Genomic DNA, 17,901 nt, shown 5'->3' with positions numbered 1-17,901 from the left:
AAGACAGTTGCCTCAGGCAATAAATTGGCCAGGGGGACCCACTTCCACAGTTCCTCCTCTTCACTGGATTGAAAAAGAAAGAGAGGGTGGATAGGAGAGTGGTAGGCTAGAATGTCTCCTCTCCTCCACCCTTCCCTTTCTGCTCTTTTCTAGGGAGCAAGAGGAGCGAAGGCTGGGGCATCACCAGGTAAGGAGGGACACGTTTGACCTGCTGCCGCAGGTGGCAGGAGGTCTTGAGCTGGTCCGGTAGCAATCTGTAGGAGGGGCTATAGCCCAGGAACAGACAGAGTGCCTGCTCTCCAGAAGGCCACAGGTCCAGTTCCCGGCAGCACCTCCAGGAACAGCAGCCAAGAGATTCCTGCCTCAAACTTAGGAGAGTTTCCCATTCATTGTCAGCAGGACTAAGTGAGGGAGCCCACCAGACTTATTCGATACAAGGCAACTTCTGATGTTTCTGTCAGTCTTCAAAAAATGATCATAATCTTTTCAGTACCAATTTCTCAAAGCAGCCTGCAGTTACATCATTACCATAAAAAAAGAGAGGAGGAAGCACTTTTAATTTATCCCACAAATCAGTGGCTCCCAAACTGTAAGCTGGGACCCACAGGTGGGTTGCGGCTTGATATTTGGTGGGTCCCCAAAGGGTGATGATAGATCAGATAATTAATTGCCCCAAGCCCTGAGGCTGTTCGAAAATCAGACGCTGTGGCCGCTAATTACCCTGCAAAGAGCTCTCTGTTCCTGCAGTTTGCAAGCAGGTGTAAATTTAGGGAGAGGAATGTTTGAGGGTCTTTCTCTGGTTATTATAAATAAATAAATAAATAAAACGTTATTATTTTTTTCTAGATCTCTTTTTTTAAAGTCTGGCAAACTCAGGTGGATCCCGACGGAGTGTTGGAAAACCAGACAACGTTGTATGTTCAATATGACATTGTATATTTGGGGGCTTGTTGATTTGGGGCCTCTCTGCAAGTAGCTTTGGGGGCAGGTTGCCCGGCCCTTGTGCTGCTCTTGATCTGTGGGCGCGTTGTTGATTTTTTGTCAGTGACGAGGTTTGAGTTGGCAGAAAGTGTTTATGTAACAGCTCATGTTACAGACTGGCAGGCAGATACATGCCTGTAGTTTTATTGATTCAATTTTTTTTTAACTGTGTTTAAGGAGAGACCGTTTTGTTTAAATAAGAACCAGTACAGGTTACTCTGTTTGGAGTATTGCTGGGACAAAAGATGGTGATACAAGGGGAGTTTTTGGTGTGAACCGTTGTGTTCAGGTGCACATTTGGTGTGTGATGGTGTTTACCAGTTTCTGGTTCTATATAGCCTGTCACAGCCCAGTTAGTGCACTTCTGAACATGAATGGATCCAACTGGCACAACTGAGAGAGAACGTCCTATTAAACCGTTTGGAGGAAGGGGTACTTTCCCTGCCAGTCTCACCTCGACTTGATGTGCCCCAAACGTTGTCACCAGCCCCGGTTGTTTCTGCTCCGTGTTGACATGACTCAGAAATCCAATTAAACTTTTTTTTTTTTCACCTTCCCTGTCCAAAATGGGTCACATCGGTAATTAGTAGAAACAAGGTCTGAATGCACGAGCTCCGAGAGGGAGTCTGTGCCCCGTGATTTAAAACTAACATTTTCAAAAGCACTTCATGGTTTGGGGGGAACGGTCAATTAACCTTCTGGTTCCTGGGGGGAAACCCTGCGAAGAACTGTCAACAGTTCCGTTTGGGGAGATTTGTCCAGTGACCTACAAGGCCAAACTCATGTAAGCGTGTCATCGTAGATCTTTTTTCCTGGGTGACTGTATCATAGGAGTGTCAGCTCCTTCTCTGTCTTCCACAGGACCGGGTGACCAGCGGAATCGCTTGAGAGGTGCCCTGAGTTGCTGAACTGGTGAACAAAACAGGAATCATAAGGACACAGGAAAGATCTGTTGAGTTCCAAGGTGTCTTTTTTTTCCCCCCTTTGTCTACACACAAAATTTATTTTTCTTCTTTAATCAGAAGGGATTGAGGAAGAATTTTTAAACTGCCTGTTGAGTTGTGTGTGTGTTTAGTTCTTTATGGATCACAGCACATAACTCTGTGAATCAATGGCAACCAATTCAACAAGGTGTGCCATTGTGCTATAGCCACTGCTGTGGCCTGTGATCAATCAGTCAGCTGCACTGGTGCGCCAAACATATGAGTTGCTGGTTTCATTCTTGTCTTCATTCCAGTCTTTGCTAGATCAAATCCTGTCTCATCTTCTGCTTCTTCTGGAACCTGCCAACTGAAGCACAGTCTTGGTCTTCACTCATGATCAAGATGAGGAATGCCCTTCCACCCTGGTCCCTCCTCTCAGAGGTTCTTGAGGGTCCTGATGGAGGCTCCCAGCGCAGGAGTTTCATGGGCTCTTTATCACGGTTGTTAAACCACTTTTCTCTTTGCCTCCAGGCCTGTTTCTAGTGTCAGGCGTGGGCACAATACCCAATCCTGGTAACACCAGGATACCTTTGGCAGCACCTCTCAAGAACATCATTAGACACGAGAAAGGATATTAGTGGGTCAAAAACGAAGTTCTTTCTGGGGGAGACAAAAGGGGGTGGAGTCTGGTTGTGCCATAGTCACCTAAGCAAAGAGATGCTGGTGTGTGACTTGTGGACAAGAAGCTGCAAACTCCATCCAGGGCTTAAAACAACCACAACAACCAAACAGCAGTTGCCATTCATGCTCAATAGAGGGGAAGCTGTGCTCTGTCTTTCCCACTCATCTCAGGATAGATTACTCATTTCAAATGACAGCTCTTGTCTGGTGTCTCAACATGTGAAGGGCCCACACCGCGGTGATGCGCCACATTAAATCGAGAGCTGGTCATCTCCAGTGGGCCAAGGTCAAGTCCTCCTTGCAATCACACCCAAAAAGCCGTATCCTTTGCCAGAGCCAAGACAGTTATGTCGGCAGTCCGCTGGGCCATCCTGCCTGGCTGTCACTTAGAGAGAGGCCCTGGCTCATTGCAATCTGCGGCTAGCGAATCTCATGGGATTTTAAGACCTCAATAGAAGAAGGAATGACGGGAAGACTGTCAGGTTCATACTGAGGCAGTCATTTCTTACCAGCCTGTCCTTAATGCAATCAAGGTCAAATCTTCTTAATAAAGTTTTACCCCAATTGGAAAAAAACACTGCTCTTTCCATAACTCTCCAAATCCTCTGGACGACGATAGAGATGTTCGATATTTCCCTCCCCTTCCAAATCAGAGGTGACAGATAGATTTTTTCCACTCATCTCTCTGCCAGTTGAGATATTTTTCCAGAAGGAATTATTTAGTGAATGACCATATAGCAAAACGCAGCTGAAATGTGTGCAACAGTGGGGGGGGGAGGGGAGTTTATTCACGTTTTTGTATTCATACTTCCTACTTCCTTATTTAATAAGTGGGTTCCTGAAGGCCTCCTTAAGCTTGAATGACCCGTGTTTTGTGACCAAGTCTATGCTACTGACCCCAGCCAAGACCCCTGCCCCGGTGCACCTATCAGAGAAAAATGAATCTATTCCAGGAGCTATCAGCCTCCATTATCGCTAACCGAGCCGGGCAGATGGAGACAGGCCTCATTATTTTTAATTGGGCTCTATAGTTCTGCAGTTAAATAATACACAATGGGAACAGTCATCTAGGATGTTCTCCAGCAGAGTGCTGCCCATTGAATGAATAGATAGAGGTTGTGCAAGAGCTGGGTAGTTCCTTCCTATTCTAGTGGGCCTTCTGCAGGAGAACTTCCCAGCAGTGATTTTGCTGCTTCTTGCCCTTTTTTCTGTTTTGTTTCCATCTCTGGCCTCCCAGTTGATTTGCTTGAAATGCGTTTACTTGGAAAAAATGCATAATTCAACTATGTTTCTATATATGATGCTGGCAAGAATACCGTACGTGAAGTATTGGAAGGTTCCAGAGATACCTTCAGGTGAAGAGTGGTGCGTAAAGATACTGAATTTAGCTGAAATGGCCAAACTTATGATTTACCTTAAAGAGAAGTCAATAAAGATTTTTATCAACAATTGGAAACCATTCCTGGACTTCCTGCATGCAATGGGGAAAATTGGTCTAGTGAATTATGGATTTGATTAGTAAATAATTGATATAGAGACACATTTTTTTTCTGTTGCTGAAAATGTATTTTAGACATAACCAATAAACTAAGATTTATTTATTTTTTGGCATCCTCCAGTCTCGGAAGACCATGGTATCGCGCTCTGAATGGTGGTTCTGGAACAGAGTGTCCTTTCCAGTGTGTGAAGCCTGGGTAAAGTAGATATGGAGGATAGACTGTTTCCCATGCAGCAAATCCCCCTCTCCACGTCGCTGAAATGGTCCAATGGAAAGGCAGAGGCCAATACGGTTGGTTCCAGCGGCGTCGCAGGAGTTGCCAGAACGTGGCTGTGTTCAGCGATGAACTGCCTCAGGGACTCCGGCTCCGGATTTTGCCTCGAGGTTGACTCCTGAAGCTTTTTCCATAACTGGATGTAGCCACAAGGCAGTGGAGGTTTGGGATCAGAGTTTTCCTTCTCTCAGATGAGCTGCCTTCCCAGGCTGACGAGTCCCATCTACCCAGTGGCTGTTTAGTCGCCTCTTACGACAAGTACAGCCAAACTGAGGGCCTATTCTTATCTCCCAGCCCCCAGGGGTTAAACTAAGATAAGATACCTAATATGTTATATGATCTTGTAGAACAAAGAAATGTCGATACTTGCCACACAGCTTTCAATACCCGTTTTCATTTTTATTTCTACTTTTATTTAATTTCTATTTCTGAGCTTGTACTTGTTAATTTTTGGTGTTTGAAAATAAAATTATAATTTAAAAAAAAGAAAAAATGCATAATTCGAAGGCCTTTATTAGGATCAGCTGAAAAGTAGCAAAATATCAGAGTAGGCTTTTGAGTTTTGCAGAAGTCTTCATCAGGAAGATGGTAAACAAAAAGATGGGGGGGTGTATTTCATAGGAGCCCTAAGAGTCTGCAGCTTCTGAAATCTAAAGATGGAGTGAAGAGGTTTTCTTGCAGGTGTGGCTTGGCTGATGGAAAGTGGGAGCCAGTTTCAATGCAGTTTCAGGGCTGCGTAGACACAGGAAACAAAAATTGGTGGACTCCTCTCGGGCCCTTCCCTAATATCTGGAAGATTGTCGTATGATAAGGTTTGCAGAAGTCAAAGAATCCCTTCCCCAATCAGGTTTTCTTCCTTAAGGGACCGAGATTGCAACAAGGATCAAAACATTTCCATTCTCCTTAAGTGACTGTGGGATGGGATGGTTGGTTGGTTCGACAACCAAGAGAACTGGCTCTGCTGATGGCCGTTTCTTATTGGTAGTCTAGAAACTGACAACGATAGAGTTATTCACAAGATTGCGGGGGAAGGTACAGCAGTCTTGCAAAGGCCTTAATCTTGGTTGTCTCCTTTGTTCCCCCAAAAACAATGCCGGGAAAGAGAGCTGGAGATTATGTCTGTATAATAGGCAACAAAGAACTCATTCAGACCTTAGCTGATGCTGGCAGTGTAGCAGTCTTTAAGAGAAACATGTTGGATGCAGTGGAGGGAGGGGTCAACCCAGCTCTAATCTGGAAGGGGTGCCAGACCAAAGAAAGTGAGCTGTGCTTCATCTCGGTCTCTCAGATCCCTTCCAATCCTTCCTCTCCAAGTGCTTTCCAAGGGCCCATCAGCTTCACAAAATGAAGAGTGAAAAGTGTCCCCATGACAAAATCCACCTTAACTTCTATAGGGGTTTGCTCACAGTTACCTCCAAAGGTGTGCTCACACTAGGACAAACTCAAACTTTGTGGTGCTGTGCAAAAAAAAATTCTCATTTTTAACACTGATTCAAAAAAGCCATTTAAAGTGTGGCATTCTGAGTTGCCTTCATAAGATCATAAGATCAGCCCCACTGGATCAGGCCATAGGCCCATCTAGTCCAGCTTCCTGTATCTCACAGCGGCCCACCAAATTCCCCAGGGAGCGCACCAGAACAAGAGACCTCATCCTGGTGCCCTCCCTTGCATCTGGCATTCTGACACAGCCCATTTCTAAAATCAGGAGGTGGCACATACACATCATGGCTTGTAACCCGTAATGGATTTTTCCTCCAGCAACTTGTCCAATCCCCTTTTAAAGGCGTCCAGGCCAGACACCAACTGTGTATAGGAGCACAATGAGAATATCCAACATGCTTTTGGAAAACCAGGTGTCACCAGATGGAGGCAAGTGTCCTTGGATGATGCCCTTATGTGTCCCTAACGCTTGGGAGTTCCAGTTCCAGAATGAAGTGAAGGGGGTCTCTCAAAACACCTTAGACTGCCCTTGTGCAGTTTTAAAACACTACAGTTTTAAAGTAGTAGCCCCTGCGTGGACACAATCTCGGAGCCATAACAATACAACTTGGCTGGGAGCCAGCTGTCTTTGAAACATAGATCTGTTTCCCATATATCTTATTTAAAATATGTGGACTGCAGCTGACACAGTCACTCCCAAACTTGATGAGTGGTCCAGAAAGTAGGATTTTAAAAATATATAGGTATATATACAAACATCACACGTATTTATCAGCCCGAATTCTTTACAGTGCAATAAAAACCCTGCTTATTGCTTGTAATGCTTAGAATTAATGAAGGCAGAGCTGAATAATTGATAGCCGTTTTAGCCCAAGCAAGAATTCAATTAAAATTGAACAAGAGACAGCCAGGCATGTGGTAGAGAATTCCTCTTTCCATTTTGTCTGACTGCAAACAATACCTTTCAGATCTGGTCACTCAAGACAACTGGCAATGAAATGGGTGTGCGAGAGAGAGGAGCAAAGCTGGTATTATGTTGCTTAAGAGTCATTCATCATGTCAAAGCAGAGCAGGAATCTGAACTCCTGGAAGGGATAATAGGTGACGGAGATCTCTCCGCCTGGAGGTGGGTAGCACAAAGCTGATCCCGTTCTGCAAACTGCTGCTGGAATAATTAGACCTTTGCCAGGCAAAATTGCTGTGGATGCCTCTTTCATTTGCCCACGGCTGCCCAAATTCCTGCAGGGCTGCGCAAAGGCTCGAAGCTGGAATTCCCACACACAAGCTCGACACTCACCGTTGAAATGACAAGACGGAATGGGGGTGCTCGGGGTAGAGAGGGTCGGGCTGCGTTAGCACAGGGATGGAAAGACGTCTGCAGAGCAACGGATGCCATGGAAAGTAGGTTGGCCAGTTTGTGACTTTGCACAGTTGTGCAAAAAGGCCACCCAAGTCCATACCTCACCTTTTCGACCGGGTTTTGGTTGCTCCCCAAGCCTCATTCCAAACAAGACTGGAATCCTAAACGCACTCGCTTCCAAGTATTATCAAACCCAACCCAGTGGGAGAGCAGGGGGCGAGGCCAGGATCCGGCACTTTTGTCAGATCCTGACCCTGTTTCTGGGAAGCCCGGCTCAGCTCCAGCCGTCTCTTTAGGTAACACAGAACCGAGTAGCTCCATTGGGGCTGCTGTGGCTTTCCCCGGGGTAAGGGGAAGCGATTCCCCTTGTGTTGGACATGGGGCAGACCTGCCGGCCTCCCTGTTCCAGCACAAGCTCGGCTTCTTGGGCTGCCCATGTCTTCATGAGCCCTTTCCACTCCTCTGTTTCTGAACAGATTGTGTTCTTTCCTATTTTGAGGCCTGGCACTGCCAGGCTTGAAGCTGCCCGTTTACTTAACTTGCGCATAAATCCGGCCCTGTGCATTAATTACAGTAATACAACCTTGATGTAACTGATGCATGGATAACCGTAGCCAGGCCTGTCTGATCCAGGCAGGGCCGTGGTCAGTATACCATCCTATGCTGGGCAGAGGAGCAGCAGCTGGAGTTCACTTCTCTGACGAGAGGGTGGGAATTAGAAGCATGATGTTTTTGAATGATGGTCCATTGAAGTTGGAGATGTGGTCTTAAGGTCAGCGCAGCCCTGGGCTCCTTTAATCTTTCAGCATTGCTATCCGGGGCCAAAGAGATCCTGTAATTCACCCGCAGGGCACTGTTTACTGAAACAGCTGCCCCTTCACTCACTTCCTGGGGCTTCACACTGCACCAAAGTCAATGGGAAGGTCCTGGCTATTTGAGGTGTGCGCGCGCGAGGGATGGCTGTGTTTATTAACACAATCCACTTTGTCGCCTCTGGCTTCCTTCCCTGCCTTGGAGTGAGTCGGAAACGTAACGGGGGCTAGTCAAAGATCAACAGTGGCTGCAATATAATCCCGGCGGCCCGGTTTCTCGACCTTATCTCAAGAATACGTGGATCCCAGAGGACAGCGCTACCGACACGCACCATGAATTATTGAGAGTTCTCCACTGGAACGGAGTCGCTTCTCATAACGAACGCAGCAGCCTCCTGTTATGGTATGGTGGACCCTAAACAACTGCAAGGGGAGTTCGCAATGGCTCAGATGGAACCGTTGCTTGCGACGGCATTCGCGATGGCCACGCAGGTAACTCTAGCAATTGGTCATGGCGCTGACAGCCGAGGTTTGGAGGCCTTTTGTAACAAAGTCCCTCTGCCGCCAGTGTTTGGAGGCTCTCTCGTCCTTGAGTTAGGCTGCAGCCATCGTTTCCAGCCAGGCAGCCCGGCTCAGTGGGCGTAGGAGCAGTGAGACCCAGGTTCAAGACCCAGTGCTGGCCTGGATTCACTGCATGGCATTGGGAAGGGCAGGTCCTCAGCTTGTCATCTGTAAAATGGCAAGCAACGGTCTCACGAGGGTCTCACAAGGGTGAAGGATGTAAAGGGTGCAAGCCTTAACTGCCACTCCCCAGGTGCTGCGCCAAAGTGCAAGCAGCCCAACCTGGTGGAGGCAGTACCCATGGGGCTCTATGCTTGCACTTCCCCATTCCTGGTGAGATGATTCTGCGGCTGTCCTGACCAGTTGGAGCCGCCCCCCCAGCCCAGTAATAGGCTTTGCTGTCGGAACTCTTCTACCCAGTGCAGCACTATCCCCAAAAGGACTACAGCCAGGCAATGTTTAGACCCTCAGGGTTTGCAAATGCTTAAATGATGGATAGTCCGGCAAGGAAAAGTAACTGAGAACAGCTCTGGAAAGTGCCCTGCTCATTTTCCAGAGTCACTTGTGCCCTTGGTTCTGTCCCGACTGCCATAACGCATGGCAGGGACGAGCACGAGATGTGCTAGTACCAATGACAGAATCTAGTGGAGGAAGTTCAGGCAAAATGATCTCAATGTGTCCTTAACTACAACAAAGCCTCCTCTCCCAGGTGCAATAGTAGCGACTGGAGTAGCAAAACTGAAATCAATGGAACTGGTCAGCAACTGGAAGCTTCTGAGCAAAATCCAGTCCTCAGAGAGTTGCTGTCTAGCTCCGCTCCCTTGGCTGCCATCCCAGTCCAGAGATAACAGTGGGGTTTGGAGCATGGTGCTTGGAGCATGGCATCAGGCTAAGGGTGGATGCTGACATGCAGTTCTATGGCCATTTATTTGCTGCTCAGCCTCCAGTGAAAAAACCTGTAGTAAAAATCTCATTTCCTCTGCAGTCAGCCATGATGTGGTGCAGAACAGAAAATGAGCTTCTGTCCTTCTAAATGTGACATTACAGTTGCGGCAGCCTGTGGAGATGAGTGATGCTTTTGTTCTCAGACATCTTTTCATCAGGCTTGTGGAATGGTTCTGAGCTGTCTGTGACAGATCAGGAGTGAGATCTTGGGGTGGTGGTGGACAGGTGGATGAAAGTGTCGACCCAGTGTGCGGCGGCAGTAAAGAAGGCCAATTCTATGCTTGGGATCATTAGAAAAGGTATTGAGAACAAAACGGCTTATATTATACTGTCGTTGTACAAATCGATGGTAAGGCCACACCTGGAGTATTGTATCCAGTTCTGGTCGCCACATCTCAAAAAGGACATAGTGGAAATGGAAAAGGTGCAAAAGAGGGCAACAAAGATGATTGCTGGGCTGGGGCACCTTCCTTAGGAAGAAAGGCTACAGCGTTTGGGCCTCTTCAGTCTAGAAAGGAGATGCCTGGGGGGGGGGACATGATTGAGACATACAAAATTATGCAGGGGATGGACAGAGTGGATAGAGAGATGCTCTTTACATTCTCACAGAACACCAGAACCAGGGGACATCCACTAAAATTGAATGTTGGGAGAGTTAGGACAGACAAAAGAAAATATTTCTTTACTCAGCATGTGGTTGGTCTGTGGAACTCCTGGCCACAGGATGTGGTGACGGCATCTGGCCTGGATGCCTTTAAAAGGGGATTGGACAAGTTTCTGGAGGAAAAATCCATTACGGGTTACAAGCCATGATGTGTATGCGCAACCTCCTGATTTTAGAAATGGGCTAAGTCAGTTGCAAGGGAGGGCACCAGGATGAGGTCTCTTGTTATCTGGTGTGCTCCCTGGGGCATTTGGTGGGCCGCTGTGAGATACAGGAAGCTGGACTAGATGGGCCTATGGCCTGATCCAGTGGGGCTGTTCTTATGTTCTTATGAATCTGCTTTAGTCCTTTGAACCAAACTACACCAGACATTTGACAAGAGCAGTGGTGTAGCTAGAGGGGGTGCAAAGCACAAAGTTTTGCAGGGAGCCTCACTGCAGCATACAAACAGCCTCTCCCCCTTCCCTTCGGAGCCAGGTGTATGCCTCCATTTTGCTCCCACTGCCCCCCAAAGGAGAGGGGAAGGGGCAGTTTGCATGGGCCTATGGCCTGATCCAGTGGGGCTGTTCTTATGAGCTTAGAATCTTCCCACACAAATAATCTTCCTCCTGCCTATCCCTGCTTTAATCAAAGTTGAAAGGGGCCTATCCAGGCTTGCCACCTTATCTTCACAGGCACTGCTCCTGTGCCTTCAAGAACACAGATGTTAAGCAAGGGGAGCTTTCCTTGGTACATAGATAAGCAACGGGTAAACCATCATCTGCTTAATTTCTGTGTGTCTGGCTGCCAAGGCAGACCCAAGAAAACAAGACAATCAACCCTATTGGAAAGGCTTCTGTGATGTCACAGAATGCTTGCAAACATTCTAGCTGCCTTGGACAAGAAAGAGCACTACAATTTGAGGTGCAATTTCCCCCATCCGAGAGGGAAGTTGTTTAAATAATGAATCCAGGGTTACTGGAAAAAAAACCTCAATTGGCCACAGCACCTTGCTATCCAAATATCTGTGGATAATTCACTTGTGATCTCAAGCACCTTAGCAGCTCCCTCCCACCAGGCTGTGAGGTGTGGAAGAGTAGTGGGCTGCATATCCATCATACAGAACAGCCTGTTCTCCTCTCCAACACCCTTTAGCAATTACACTTTCTCCTGAACTCAAAGTGGAACAGCTGCAGCAAAACCTACTTGTGAGTCAGTGCAGTCAGGAACTGTATATAAATGCTCAGGTGCAAGAGCTGGCAGCCTAAGAGGAGTCAGGAGTTTTGGTGTCATGATGGAGGAGGAAGAGGGGGTAAGCAAGACCATGTGGGGCTTTGGGGCCTTGTGCAAGCTGGCTTTCTTTTGCACCAGAATTCTGCCTTGTTTCTGGATGCTTTCAGCTGGTAGCATTTTTTCTGAAGGCTGAATGATCCTAGACTCTGATGGTGTTTAGCCACTGACTTTAAAGATAATATACCTCTAGCAAGTGTGTTAGAAACATATCCTTCCCCCCCTTGCACTTCTTTGGAGTGTTTTTATTAGCCCAATAGAATTTTCCATTGAAATTAGGTTAGATTTTAATTCCCCCCCCCCCCAAACCAGGCTGGGTTAAGAGTTTGACCCTGAAAAAAAAAAGTGTGAAAAGTTGAGAATAAAACTTCATCTGTTTTTTGAGCAAATTAGACACTTGCTTATGGATGAGGGCAGGTGTGTCCCTTTATAATAAGCTTTCTTTATTTTTCTAAGAACCAGATTTTGGGCATATCTATTCAGAAGAAAATTCCATTATAGTCAATGGGACTTACTCCCAGGTAAGTGGCTAGGATTGCAGCCCAAGTATTAGACAGCCTTGTTTACAGAGTGGCAATAAGTATTATGGAGGGAGGACCTGTTAATTTGGAAAGTCCTTCACACCATTGACCAGTCTCTGCTGTGAAACTGTTCCCAAGAGACACAAAGGATTTTGTTCTCTCAAAAAATACGCTTGGCCTTGTTGCTTAGATGCTTAGACAGCCTTGCAAGGCTGGCTACCAGCTTTCTGACCTCTGCAAAATTGAGTGCTCAAAAGTCCAAAAAAGTCTGTAAAGAACGCCTGAAGCCTAGAAATGCAGGCCCAAACCCTGGCTCTTGCTGGTCACTTGCGGGCAGGCTGATTTACTCCTTTCAGGTTCACTTTGGCGCACTCCCCAGTTGAAAAGATAGCCAGAGTGGAATCCGGGTGAGTCCTGATCTCCAACCACCTGATAGGAGCTAGAATGGCAGGACTTGCTCCTGAGACTCCTTGTGATACAAATGTGATAAAATAAGGCTGTATAAATAGACGGAAATTTGTTAGGTGGTGTTTGCACCCCTTGGAACTAGTGGAGTTGTCTGCCTTTTGTGTGGCTTTTCAAGGGCGCTGAGAACCAAGATGGGGATGACGACACTGGGGGCACCAGGTTCTATCTGCACCCAGCCCTATGCTGGTTTGCTAGGAGCTAAACTATACTGACTTCCCTCTAGTAATCAGATGAGGAAGCTGAGAACTGGAGCGTCTTCGGAGCCTGCCTGTCAGAGTGCTTTGTTAAGGGAGTGACATGTCGCTGTTGAGAAGGAATGGCGATTGGGATAGTTTGTGGTGTAGACGAGATACGGCTCAGTTTTCACCCAGTACAAGCACAAAGCTTTGACTGCCCTTTGAGAAGGCAGGCCTGAGTCCAGTGGCTGAGGGTCCTCTGAGAACCTCTCCAGCAAGTCCATTTCTTAAGGCCCTCGTGCCTTCCTGCTTGACTTTGCAACGTCCCGGGGCATGAAGCGTTTTTGGGATGCAGCATTGTTTTGTTCCCATTTAGACTGCTCTTGACGTTGAGGGTCACTGCTCTGTTTGGGGGGAGGCTTTGGGCCGCTTGAAAGCACCAAGGCCTCTGACAGGATTTATTGGGGAGGATGTGTCCGTCTGTCCCCTCCATTTCTGCTGAGCTGTGTAGGTTTGCCAGCCTGATGGGCAGCCTTGGGAAATTTGTTCTAAGGTGAAAGTGACCGTAGCACTCCGAAACCAAGAGAGCATGCAAAAAGTGCCTGGGTGGCCCCCCTCCCACCTTGTACCTGACTGTTCATTCGGTTGGAAGACTATTATGGGCTGCCACTTTTGCATGCATTTAACTAGCACAACATTGCTGGCACCCAGCAATTTAGAACCTGCCTTTATCGACGGTGAGCGGCACCTAGATGGATACTGAGGCTTGCCTGAGTTGAAAGGCGAAACCTGGTGCCAGTGTTTGGATCTACCTGGGGGTAAGTGCAGCTGTTTAGATGTTCTGCACAAATGCTCTAGGGGGCAAGAGCCAGAGATGTTGGCCACTACTGAGATCCTTTTTTTGCTGGAGGTTGATATATTTGCTCTGGAGTAGATTGCAGAATAGTGTACTTTGTTTTTGTAACCCATCCTTTAAGCTGGAAGCAGAAAACAAAGAGTAATATGAATGGAGGAATCCCTCTCGTCCCCACTGTTTGTGCCGAGGATGACTGTTGGCTTTCCCTACCTGTAAGTAGGGTGAAATTCATGGGCTGGTTTCTGCCATCTGCTCTCTTAGATATGGAGTCATTCTTGCCCCTTGCATCCCCTATTACAGGCTGGGAGCAGAGCACAGTCGCTCCTGATAATGGAGGGCTTGGGTAGGAAAGATCTTTTGTGATCTATCAGTTGAACGAAGCTTTTGTGCAGGGTGCACATGACTTGTTGAAACATTGTCAAATAGCTGACGGTGTTAACTGCAGCAGGAACAAACGCTGGAGACTTGTGCTGCTTACAGATTCAACTGCAGCATTTCAGAGGCCAGCCTTTCCTCAAACTTCCCAGAGCCTTCCTGGAGTTCTCTCCCTTCCGGCAGGCATCAGTTTCAGTGGCTCTGGTGGTAATTCTGACTCTGTCCTATAAGGCAGTGGTGTTGTGGCCAGTGTTGACTCTGCTTGTGTGTCCTTGCAAACACCCAGTGCCTGGGATGCATCAGCAGTGGCAATGTCACTGCTGTGTCCATGCAGATGCTTGATCTTGTCTCATCTCTGAAGCTAAGCAGGGTCAGGCCTGGTTAGTACTTGGATGGGAGACCGCCTGGGAATACCGGGTGCTGTAGGCTTCTACCATAGTCTTTCGAGACTGAAGGTTGCCAACCATCTCCCTATACTGAACACTCTCTCCCGATCTTGTCTGACCTCGGAAGCTAAGCAGGGTCAGGCCTGGTTAGTACTTGGATGGGAGATCGCTTGGGAATACCGGGTGCTGTAGGCTTATACCGTAGTCTTTCCAGACTGAAGGTTGCCAACCATCTCCCTATACTGAACACTATCTCCCGATCTCGTCTGATCTCGGAAGCTAAGCAGGGTCAGGCCTGGTTAGTACTTGGATGGGAGACCGCCTGGGAATCCCGGGTGCTGTAGGCTTCTACCATAGTCTTTCCAGACTGAAGGTTGCCAACCAAAGGTGTCAGGAGGGAGTTGTGCCCCACTGAACATGGATTCACAGCTAATGAAGACGCAAGCCTGTCAACGAACCCCTTAGCCCTCATCCCCTGCTAAAACCCAGGGGAGGGACTGCAGTTTGGTGGTAGCATTTATGTTTGCTTGTCAAAGGTCTTGGGCTCAATCCCTGGCAGCACCTCTGGGTATAGCTGGAAAAGACCTTTACATGGAAACCACTTCCTGTTGGTGCAGAGAGAATTCCACTAGCTGGACTGAAGCTGGTCCCTAGGAATTTTGCCCCCCCCCCCCAGGCCTGACTGTAAATCTAAATTGGGCAGGGGGCTAAATGGCAAGATGGGGCTGAGTCTTTGCATGGGAAGTGCTGGGTTCTCATCACACCAGAACAGACCCAAAAGAATCACCCTCCCTCTGTTCACTGCCAACAACCCCAGTCCTGAAATCACTCAGTCCAGGCATTCAAGGCTAGTTTGTGGTGTGGATGACAGTCCTACAGTTGCTGTCAGCTTTGTTGCCTGGCTGTTTGCTTGACTCTGTACATGTCTGATCAGAAGTGTGTGCAGGATGCTAGCCTTCCACATGAGGTTCCCCTGCCATCCCAGGTGGCATATTCCCAATGGATTAATTCCTTCCCAAAAGGAAAAAAAAAAAAATGAGGGGAAAAGACCTGAAATTCAGGACTTTGCCCTACTAAGTAAGGACAGTTGGGATGCAGGTATTGAACCACATTCCTGAGATGGCACCAGAAAGCTTTGTGGAAGGGGGGGGGTGTTGTGCAGAGAGAGAGGAAGCCTTGATTTTCCTCCAACATCTGGAAGAATCCCGATGACCGGCCCAAAGATTTGAGCGGCTTCTCTTGACTGGACGTGACAAGCGATTGTTTCGTTAAAGCTGACATGCTCAATGGGGCTCTCCTTCTTTCTTGAAGCAAAATTCTTTACCTGCCTTATGGTGTTTGGGGGGCGGGGAGGCTGAGACGAAAGCATGTGGGGGGGGGGGAGAAGAGTGCATGAGATGGCAGGTGGAACAGAACCTCTGAAGTTCCAGTGTGGAGGCTGGAGCAGAGGGCCCCAGCTCAATTGCCGCAGACCTGCCTGACAAGGGAGAGCTGCCAGGAACAAATCTCTATTGTTTGCTATCATCTTTAAATGAGTGTCAAAGTAGGCAGGGGGCCTTTGACCGTTAACCGCACAATTTAGCGAGCCCGTTGTGTGTCCAGCCTGCGCCCCTGCCCCCCCTCCGCGCTCCCAGTTTCTCAGATTAGCGGAGAAGGTCCTGGGGTCTCCCTCTAAATGGGCCATCTCGGGGTCTTTGTGCGCAGACTGCCCAGTGTGAAATTTGCAGCGACGTTAAATGTTTTCTAATGAATAATTATTGAAAGGAAATGGAGGAATATGAGTGTAATGGATTGTAGCGCATTAAAGCGTTTTATTCGGGGGACACAAAAATGTTGTCCTTCACAAGCACTTTGGAGAAGGGTCCTTTTTTTGTCCCTGTGGAGGGTTTTTGATTCTCAGCGGATTATCCACAGGTTCTTAAAATGGGGGTCCCCCTCCCCTTCTCCCTGATAGTAATGAAAAGGGGGCCTTTGGCGAGCCAAGATGGCAGCCACGAAGGCTGTTGAAGGGTTGAAGTTTGGGGCTTCTTAAAAGACATGTTTGAACTCCAGAGATTTTCTCCCTTCTGCTTTTGATTTCGGAGGGCGCAGCGGGCTCCCCCTAGACCCCTCGTCTTTTCAGAGGGAATGAGAGCACTCTCTTTGACGACGGCTATGCCAAGGTTTCCCGCGAGGGAACTTCAGAGGTGTTCAGTCTTGCCTCCCTGGGCTGATTAACATTACAACTTTTGTGTTCTCTCTTGTTCCAGAAATTGGATTGCCGTGTCCCAAAATGTGTTGTGTGGTATGGCTGGATGTAGACATGTCAGCCTTTCCAAATTTATGCAGGAACTTAGAGGGAGAGTCATCTCCCCAGTCAAGAAGTTGCAGCAAGCTTGGCAAGGTTTAACCCTTGCCTTTTTTGCAAGAGTTCATCATGTAAAGACATTCAAGTTTAAAAGCAGAAACTGTTTGTTCTATGATTTTTTTCCCCCTGTAAATGCACCAGTGGTAAACAGGTAAAAATTCTGAGATTTTGCAGGTATTGTGTTGGCTGTTAATGAAAGGTTGGTTCATACATGGACGGTTGGATCCTACATGCACCCTTCCTTGCATATAGGATGGGAAGAAAAATGTATCTCCTTCCTCCCACACACCCTGTGCTTTGTTAGTCTCAAGTATAGAGCTACAGGGGTCCTGTTCAGGTTGGTTGGAACCCTGAACAAGAACCTTCCAGTTAGGGACCAGGGATACCGTGTAACATGGTGCCAGAGGTCCCCGCTGGTGTTCCCTTTAATTCCATATATTTGGTGGACTTGGTTGTGTTCACTCACTGATGGGAGAGCTTTGCTGTCCACATGCTCAAGGGAATTTACAAAGTCCTATATTGAGCCCCAGCACTGAAACACATTTCAGGGCCGACCCCCCAGGTCAAATTAAGTTCTATGGCCAAGGAGGAGTAATGAATAACATTGGCAGCAAAGCTGAGCAACTGAATAGTAATTCTGACACATGTTCAACTGTGCCATGATGACAGATGCCTGCCTTGAGTTCTTGAGAAGAGGCATTGCAAGACAGGTTAATCTAGATGTTTATGCGTTTTAAAAAATGAAGGGCAGTTTGAATTGGGGGAAGCTTTTTAACCCTTACCCCTGCCTTTCCTGCTGGGGAAAAAATACCTTCTGAAGTTATTTGCTATGGAGGAAACTTATGATATCTGTAAGGTTTCAATGATGAAGCAAACAGCAGTTCTGGTGATGGAGAAATGTTTTAAACTGAACTTAGAAGCTTTTACCTGACAAGGATTTAATATAAATCAGCACCTGTCCTTCTAATTTTGCATTAAAAATTGTTTAAACAATACGCACAAATTGGAAAAGAGAGTGTCGGCCCAGAAACAAATGAACTTTGGGTCAAAAATAACTGTAATTCTGAATAGAAATTTGAAATTTGACACTGTAACATGGAAAATGACTTGAGATAAAAGGTTTAAGAAGCGGGGGATCTGTTCACACTTCGTGGTGTTCCGCTGTTTCAATGAAAGTGTTCTATGATCTGCCTTTGCGCAGCCTCCAGAAGTGGGCAGGTAACCTGAGGTTCTCATTTGAAGGAGCATTTTATGGTGACCCCTTGTGGGGAACAGGATGCACAGCTACTTTAAGTGAAACAGGCTCTTGTGATGTAGAAGAGGTGTGTGATGTTTGGGGCATCTCCTACAATAAGGTTGCTCTT

General features: G+C 47.3%; 1 pseudogene; it reads left to right on the top strand.

Moving 5' to 3' along the window:
* The first annotated feature begins 14,414 nt into the window (after positions 1-14,414).
* Positions 14,415-14,537, top strand: LOC136634579 (5S ribosomal RNA; annotated as a pseudogene).
* Positions 14,538-17,901: the final 3,364 nt, after the last annotated feature.

This window comes from Tiliqua scincoides, chromosome 14 (genome assembly GCF_035046505.1).
Source record: "Tiliqua scincoides isolate rTilSci1 chromosome 14, rTilSci1.hap2, whole genome shotgun sequence".
In the NCBI taxonomy this organism is placed as follows: Eukaryota; Metazoa; Chordata; class Lepidosauria; order Squamata; family Scincidae; genus Tiliqua; species Tiliqua scincoides.
The sequence above is the reverse complement of the archived record's forward strand: the minus strand, read 5'-3'. Positions and strand labels throughout refer to the sequence as shown.